This window comes from Rhipicephalus microplus, chromosome 5 (genome assembly GCF_043290135.1).
Source record: "Rhipicephalus microplus isolate Deutch F79 chromosome 5, USDA_Rmic, whole genome shotgun sequence".
NCBI classification, from domain to species: Eukaryota; Metazoa; Arthropoda; class Arachnida; order Ixodida; family Ixodidae; genus Rhipicephalus; species Rhipicephalus microplus.
The window spans coordinates 159,833,400-159,842,481 of NC_134704.1; the positions used below are offsets into that span (position 1 = coordinate 159,833,400).

The 9,082-nt window shown below is 46.5% G+C and overlaps 1 protein-coding gene across 2 annotated transcripts in view; it reads right to left on the reverse strand.

The window, feature by feature from the left end:
- LOC119174150 (uncharacterized) overlaps positions 1–1,111 on the reverse strand; it is a 278,504-nt gene extending 277,393 nt beyond the window's left edge. For both annotated transcript variants that reach the window (XM_075896136.1, XM_037424972.2), the window contains exon 1: positions 746–1,111. The gene's annotated coding sequence lies outside the window, so the exon portion shown is untranslated. The remainder of the gene's footprint in view (positions 1–745) is intronic.
- Between the last annotated feature and the right edge of the window lie 7,971 nt (positions 1,112–9,082).

The window sequence follows — 9,082 nt, forward strand, 5'->3', positions numbered from 1 at the left end:
TCTGTGGGATGGTGCAGTGTCTTTCGCCGTAATCGCCAGACGAACATAACTGCACAGGGTGATTCATTTATATGACATCGTTGCTCAATAGCACTCGCAACGGCGAAACGACCGCCAGTTCTGCAGATGCATAATTGACGTGAGCGAGTGCATCGGCTGTCTAGTAAAGCAAGCCTTAGTCCGAGACAGTGGGCTCAATTTTAGCTTTCAGTGGCGACCATGTACTATTCCGGGGTAGCAAAAGGTTTCGTTTTACGTCACCGCATGCGCATGTTGCCTAAATTTAAAGCCGCGTCGCAACCTTCTTTCGGTTTATCGCCGACCCCTTTGACAGTTTCGCATTTCTATTCAGTGCGAGTTTAGAGTCACAGATGTGCTTACAGGTGTGGTTGTGGTACGCAAAATGTTTACTCGAATAACTGCGGCGTGCCCGGTCATATCTACAAGCCCGGCGAGCAGCCACTGCGGTCTCCGTACGCGCCACATGCGGGTGAAAAACACACTGTGGAGCCTTGAAAAACGAATGAATGAATGACACCGGCTTGTGTGTCCGCTCTGCGCCTCGGCCAAAACGCCGCAGCGGATTTGCGAATTCCGAGTGGGTCGAAGTGCGACAGCGTAGTACGCTTCGCAGCGATGTACAAATGCGGCGATAGCTAAACGCACGGCGCATCGGTGCACGAGTGTGAAAAAGCACGCCAACATGTCGAGTGATGGTCAACAAAACAGTGTCGACGCGCCTCACCTTGGCTGCACACTTAGGTCGTTTCTCCGATGCTCCGCAGCTGCGGCGCACAGCGGCAGCGATGGCCGCGGCTCAAGCTCCGAGTAGCTCGCTGCTTGCCCGGTGAAACCTTTCTGCGTATCCGGCGATGTTCACGCTCTCCTGAAGTGGATGGATGCTGGGCTGGGGTGCGGCCGATCCTCGCAGCCCTGTGTGTGCCGTATGCTGGTACTGCTCTGATGCGCACGAAATGTGGGTGAGACAAGAAACGAGAGAACACAGCAGCGGAGCAGCCGCTACACGCAAGCACTGATGCACAAGCCGGCGCGTACTACACACACGCCGCTCGGTTTATTGGTCGCCGGCGCAGACGCACGCGCTCCGCTGCTCCGAGCCCGCCGCCGCGCAATGGAGAGAGAAAACGAGAGAGAGGAGAGAGGGCGTGTCACTGCAGGCCACATCGTAAGCGACTGCGGCGGCGCCGTACTCGTGTGTGGTGTCCCTCAGAACTTCTCAGGAGCCGAAAACTCCACTTTCCGCGCCGATGTTTTGAGCAGTGCTCAGTGAAGCATGACAATATTGTTTGCGCTTCAGCACAGGCAACGGGCACGAAGACTAGAGGCAACAGGCTCTGGAGCATTGGCGTACCAACTCTTTCGCAAGTGGGGGAGGGGGGGGGGGCTAATCTAACACGCTCGCCAGCCGGTATATATATATATATATATATATATATATATATATATATATATATATATATATATATATATATATATATATATATATATATATATATATATATTTCTAACGTGCTCGCACTTTCATCTCGGATTTCATACACACCACATTTGTTCGATAGCGTAAAAAAAGAAAAAAAACGGGACAGCCAGTTTAAAGCAGCATGCACTTGTACAACACGTATATGTTTGGCATTCATTGTGCATGTAATGTTATTACACGTGACGCTTTTTATGCATTACGTCACAACTTTCTGCATGAATACATTTATGTTGATGGCGGCCTCCTCTACTATAAATATTTTATCATTGAATGAAAATTTCATTGACTAAAACAGCTCAAAAAGATCTCAGTTTTTAAATGTGAAGCATTATTAGAGGAACCAAAGATATTTTGAGCATTTCTATCTACTTATTCTAGCTTTCAACTGAGCTCGAGTCCACTGCTTTATGTGTAGCCGCTTTGCAAACTGCCTCTATCGCTCCATGTGTCCATAAGCAAGGCCGATAATATTTATCAGAGAATAAAGCGGAAACCTTTCTTGGCACTTCCAGTACGGCAAAACTGAAGTATTTAGAAAGCTTAATCACAATCTTGTGCTCACAGCAGCTTCGCCTGAGCAGCGGTGATGGTTACCCTTCTTGATGGAAGAAAATTATTTTTTGACGCAGCAAATTTTTTGACAGGTCCATAAAAAAGTTTGTTCGTTCCCATCTTTAACGGCATCGGCCAGTCACAGCAGAATAAAGACATGAACAAGTGATGTAATATGTAGGGCCCCTGTTCAGTGCTAGCCTGCTCCACAGTGCTACTGCACAGGGTGGCAAGCGTCGCAAAGAAACTTCAAGGAAAATATTCACTGCTGAAATGTTGGAATATTATCACTACGTTCCACCTTTGCCTCGTAACATTTTATTTTTCTCGTAACAATATAATTTAGTGATTACAGCGGAGAAAGAAAATTTTGCCTTAGTAGTTGTTTTCCCCAGCGTGCAGCCGACAGTCACCACTCTCGCAAGTGGGAGGGCTCAGCCTCCACAACCTTTCTTAGCGGGGGGGGGGGGGGGGGGTTGCGCTTCACTTGCTTCCCACCCCCTGTCTGTTACGGCTATACTCTGGAGGGAAATCATGCCGGCGAACGTAAAGTGTTTGAAGGAACGTGCACAACGTTTAGTGAAAGCGTTACCAAATTAATTCATTATTCGGAGGGGAACCTAATCATTGAAGTGAGATTTAATGATGAAAACGGTGGTGTTGGAGCAGCAAGTATTGCCAATCATTTGGCCAACAATACCTAACTTTAGCCAGTGCTGACGAGGGCTGGTTCTCTGCAGGTTAACACCGAATCGCGGATCACGTCACTTAGACGCTCTGCTAGACTTTAGAACCTTCTGTTCGGCCCATGCGGTTTGTCCCAAATCCTACCCAAGAACAGATCGAGCATGCAGAGTTAAAAATAGAATAGAAAAATAGAATGGCACCATGGCCTCAGTACACCTGTAGTACGTTTTCTCGAGCACCTGAGACGACTCATTCGAATATTAGAAAATTTGGCGTGTCAAAGGTGTTCGCTCTTTATATTGAAAGAACACGATCTCGAAGTACGAGCATTTATAGCAGAGCTCTTTAAGAACCCCTGATAGCACATTTGGAAGCTCGGGGGGCTCGGGCTGTTAGAGAGTCCTGACTGCGGGAGCACTTGTGACCGACTACAATAAAACCTCGGTGATGCGAATTTTGTGGGGGAATGAAAAAATTCGCATCGTCTGAAATTCGTATAAATAACATGAAAAATAAGCACGTGACAACTGGATACTGGCGCATATAATGGTCAGCAGTTGGGCTAGTCAGTTCGGCATCTTTCAAAAGGGAGTGCACATTTGGTTAGGAAGAAAAAACGCATGACAGATAAGACAGTAACTTGCAACTGAGTTTACTCAAAAAACTTTCACACCCAGAAAGCTTATGCGCAAGCACAATGACAACAAACTCTGTCACAAAAGAAAAAAAATGGCAGAACCCACGTACAGTGGCAATCGATGATATGCGAAGCACAAACGGGGAAGGCTGATATGTCACATTCAAATCACCACAACGTTAAAAGGTGAAGGTAAACTATGCCATACACGACTTCTGTGTCGTGATTATCATGTTTGGATGCGTCGTTTACCTTCGTGATCTAATCACGTCACGTGATGCCAAATTTAGTGTATGTGGAGCTAGCGGCCAACCGCGAGCACGCTATGAGCTGGTATGTTTTCATGTTCTTACATGACAGGCGTCTCATGATTATCATGTTTGCACCAGTCATATACCTTCGTCACCCATTGATGTCACGTAACACCAAATTTGGTACGTGTGAAGCTAGCGAAACGGCCTCGGGTACATCATAAAGGGCCCAATACACTCCAACGTAACGTTGACGCGCGCACGTTGGGCACAGCGATGCCACGTAAGCAAAACGCGAGCACTCTATAGTCTCACGCCAAGCGCGACCGGCGTCTGTCATTGCGGCCCGACGGCAACCGGCGGGAAATGCGACGTGCTGCATTTGGCGCCACTGCGTTACCCAGCCAGCACTGCGTCTGCCTCTTTTTGGAGAGGGAGGGACGCCGGACGCGTTGAAACGCGCACGAGTCAAAGCAACACAGCGCGCGTCTGCGAGTATATGGCAGGAATGGCGCATGGCGTGGCAACGCCGGGGCGCACGTGCGCCGGGTCACGTCGGAGTGTATTGTCGCCTTGACTGTGGCGTGTAGTCATGTTCTCACATGACACGCATCTCACGTTTATCATGTTTGCTCCAGTCAGATACCTTCATCATCCATTCACTAACAGTAATACCAAATTTGGTATATGTGACGCTATGGAAATGGCCGCGAGCGCACCATGAGTGTGGCATGTAGTCATGTTGTTACATGACACGCATGCCACAATTTTCATGTTATGGTCTGTCGCTTGTGTTCGCCATGCAATCATGTCATACCATACCAGTTTTGCAAGATGTCATGTGAACGGAACCACCGCAAGAACTGCAGGACCATGCAATGTAAATCATGACATACATGACATACATGTGGTGATTTTCATGTTATGGCTAGTCAAATATGCTCGCATATAGTCATGTTATGTCATACCAAGTTTGGTATCGATACCAATATCGAAAAGGCCAGGAGAGCTGAAAGTCGTAGGCGCCTAGATAGCTGGCTAGCTAGCTAGATAGATAGATAGATAGATAGATAGATAGATAGATAGATAGATAGATAGATAGATAGATAGATAGATAGATAGATAGATAGATAGATAGATAGATAGATAGATAGATAGATAGATAGATAGATAGATAGATAGATAGATAGATAGATAGATAGATAGATAGATAGATAGGCTCAAAGTCCTGGAGGTTCGAGAAAATACTTCGCATTTAAAAGAAAATCCAAATCGCTGGAGGATTCCGTATCGATATCGAGAGACAGAGAGAGAGAGAGAAAACTTTATTTGCGCATAACGCGGAGCATTTCAAATGGTCGGGCCCCTATTCCAGGGCTCCGCTGGCCCTAGCCATCATCTCTACCCGTTGGACCTGCCAGCGCTGATCAACAATGGCCGAGCTGGACAGCAGCGCCTCCCATTGTTCCTCTGTGTTGTTCATGTTGTGGTGTTCTTCATTGTGATGGGTACGCTCCCACGTGATGTGAAACAGAGTTGGTGTGGCCTCACACCACGGACATATATCTTTGTATGCTGTGGGGTAGAATACATGCAGCCTGTGTAAGTTCGTGTATGTGTTTGTTTGGATTCTGCGTAATGCCACCGATTCCATTGCTGTAAGTTTCTTATGCGGTGCTGGATACACTTTTCTATTGTCCCTGTAATACTGAAGAATTGCACCAAAGTTAGGGTCTAGGGGCGTTGGATCCTCTATTGCAGTGTGCAAGGAAGCTCGGTAATCTGTGAAGCCTCGAACCGCCTCATCCGCAAACTGGTTCCCGGTGACGCCCTCGTGCCCTGGCGCCCAGATAATGGTTTGGGTGTATTCAACTGGGAAGTCCTTGTGAGCTTTGGTTAGAATTTGGAAGGCCTTCATACATATTCTACCTTTTTCGTAATTTCTACATGCAGCCTTCGAGTCTGTGATTATTGTCATTGGGGCTTTTCGCTCCCTGCCCTCCTTGATTGCCAGCGCGATCGCTATCTCCTCCTCTTCTGTGATAGAGGCTTGGGCTATGGAGGCACAACTTGTGGCGTTTCCTTTTCGGTCTGTGACCACGACCACCACGTTCTTTGCATTTGCCTGATATGGTGCAGCGTCAGTAAATCTCGCCGTATTCAGATATTTTGTCTGTTTATCTATGTAAACGGCTCTTGCTTTACGTCTTCCAGCATGTAAAACTGGGTCCATGTTCTTCGGTAGGGGGCATATTTTGTACCAGGCTCTGACTGAGCACGACAATTCCTTAGCTCTTCCATGTGCCTGTACTTGTTCGCCGAGGCCGATCCTCTGAAGAAGTCTGTAGCAGGCGGTTAATCTGGGTGGTTACTTGTGCCTCAGCCAACTCATGAAATGTATTGTGAAGTCCGAGCGCTAATAGCTTCGCAATTGAAGTGCTTTGCGGTAGTCGCAGAGCCGCTTTATACGCCATCCTTATTATTTTGTCTGCTTTTTCTTTCTCTTCTCTATTCATGTTGTGGTAGGGTAGCGAGTATGTTAGTCTGCTGATGACTAAGCTCTTTACCAAACGAAGCACGTCTTGTTCTTTCAGTCCAGCACGATTGTTCGTTATTCGAACTATCATACGAACAATTTGTTGAGCTGTTCGTTTAAGCATATACAGTGTGTGGAGACATGGCTGATTGGACTGTAACCACATCCCTAAGATCCGAACAGTTGTTTTCTCTGGTATAATATTGCCGTCTAGCTTGACCTCGAGGCGGAGGCTCGGGTCTGTCCTTTGTTTTTTACTCTTGGAGAACCGAATGAGTTCCGATTTGTCTGCTGAGCACTGAAGCCCCCTTTGTTTAGTGTACTCTTCGATGGTTTTAGCTGCCAGTTGAAGCCGCTCTTCTTTTTCCGCCAAGCTACCCTTGGTTGTCCATACAGTGATGTCATCCGCATAGAAGGAGTGTCGGATGTCGGGAATACCTTCAAGTTTTTGGGCTAGACCAATCATGGCTATGTTGAAAAGCGTAGGCGAGATCACAGCGCCTTGTGGTGTGCCTTTGCTCGGTGGGTGGAAGACATTGGATTCGTGTTCTCCTAATCTGATAACAGCGGTTCTTTTAGTAAGGAAGTTCTGTACATATTTGTACGTCCTTTGACCGCAGTTTGTCGCTGCTAGCCCATCTAATATGGCCTTATGGCTTACGTTGTCAAAAGCGCCTTTTATGTCGATGGCCATGACAATGTTTTCTCCTGCTTTTGGAACATTTGTTAGTACTTCCTCCTTTAAAAGTAGAAGGATGTCCTGTGTCGAAAGGTTCGAGCGGAAACCAAACAGTATCGATATAAGATATCTTGAAAGGAGGCACACTAATTCAATTGAAGCGTTTTAGCTGCTGGGGCCTAATTTGCTTCCTTCGTCGCCAAATGCATCTAAGGCGCACCGATGCACGCTTTTGCGCGTTCTTAATCTAGTGCACCCCTGGAATCTCTCTCACGCTTGCGCTTTGCTCGACTCGTTGCGTCTGCCTCCTCGAAACGCGCTGTGCTACCAGCAATGAGCAAGAAGGTGCGCCCCGTCATTCGGGGCTTTGAGAGTTGGCCAGTGCTCCTTATCATTTAATTAAAACATTAAACAAGCAGTAGCACAGTTGTACACCATACAATTCTGGCGAAGCGGGAAATAGAGGAGCTATGTAGCGGACGGAGAGGTAGAGGAGAGCAAATGCAGAATAAAACGCAACAAGTGGCTGAGAAGGCAAAGCGAGGTGTGATGGAGAAATGTGAAGGCGAAAAAAGAAATTAGGTGGGGGGACAGGGGGAGGGGAGGATGGCTTATTCATCAATTGTTTAGTAAATTGAGTAGTCGGAGAAAGGAGGAGTAGGATAACGTTGTGCATAGCATATAACTACTATACTATATAACTACTAGCATATATACTACTCAAATGGGGTGGAATTGGGAAGTTGGGGTGAGAAGTTGTGTGAAAGTGACATGCAATGAAATGAAGAGAGAAGAATGGGGAGTAAAAAAATGACCATCTATGGTCAATCGTAGTGTAGTACAGTACATATGTGTATAGTATAATACAACGTCTTTCAATAACTGTGTCCAAAATTGTTTGAATACTACACGAAGGAGGTATCTGCGTGCTACTTGCGGGTTGCTTTGCTGTGGCAGAAGGCATCTTCAGATAGGTGCAAACATTAATTACGGCGGTAATTGGAGAAGTTAAGTGCTTCGCATATCATCGATTCCCACTGCACGGGAGATATGCCAATTTTTTCACCTTGACGACATCACTTATTACGAGATTCAGCAGGCCTGAATGAAAGAAACAGACAGCATGCAGTGGTAGTCACTTCTTTTTTAATTGCTAAGCATTTCTTAGAAAACTTCGGTGACTTTGAGCATATCTATCTATCTATCTATCTATCTATCTATCTATCTATCTATCTATCTATCTATCTATCTATCTATCTATCTATCTATCTATCTATCTATCTATCAAGCCGCTTACGACATGTAGCACTCCTGGCCGTTTCAATAATGAAATCGATGCCAAAATTGGTATGGTATAAAATGACTGTACCATGAGCATAAGTGACTAGTCATAACATGAAAATCAAGATATGTATGCCATGGATGTCTGATTTACATTTCGTGGTCCTGCAGCTCTTGCGGTGGTTTCGTTAGCATGGCATGTTGCAAAACTGGCATGGTATGGTATGATTACAAGGCGAACACAAGCGACAAACCCTGACATGAAAATCAAGACACGCATGCCATGTAACAACATGACTACATGCCACGCTCATGATGCGCTCGCGGCCATTTCGCTAGCGTCACATATACCAAATTTGGCATTACAGTACGTGAATGGATGACGAAGGCATGTGACTGGTGCAAACAAGATAATCTTGAGATGCATGTCACGTAACAACACGACTACATTCCATGCTCATGAAGCTCTGGCGGCCGTTTCTCTAGCTTCCTTTAACCGAATTTGGTATTACGGGATGTGAATGGATGACGAAGGTATGATACTGGTGCGATCATGATATCCATCAGGTGCGTGCCATGTAAAAACGTAACTACATGCCACACTCATGATACGTTAACGGCCGTTTCGCTAGCTTCACACATGTTAAATTTGTCATTACGTCACGTGAATGAATGACAAAGGTGTGTGACTGGTGCTAACATGATAATCACGAAATGCGTGTCATGTAAGAACATGACTACATGCCACACTCTAGGTGCCGATACACTTCGGTGTGACCCGACGCACGTGCGCGCCGGCGTTCATTTCGTCGAGTCATGCCGGTGATGCCACGCCAGGCGCCGATATGGAAACGCGCGCCGCGTTGCATTGCTTTGATGCATGCGCGTATGAGCGCGCCTGGCGTCCCTTCGACACGAAGGCAGACGCGATGCTGTCTGGGTAACGTCATCGGTGCGA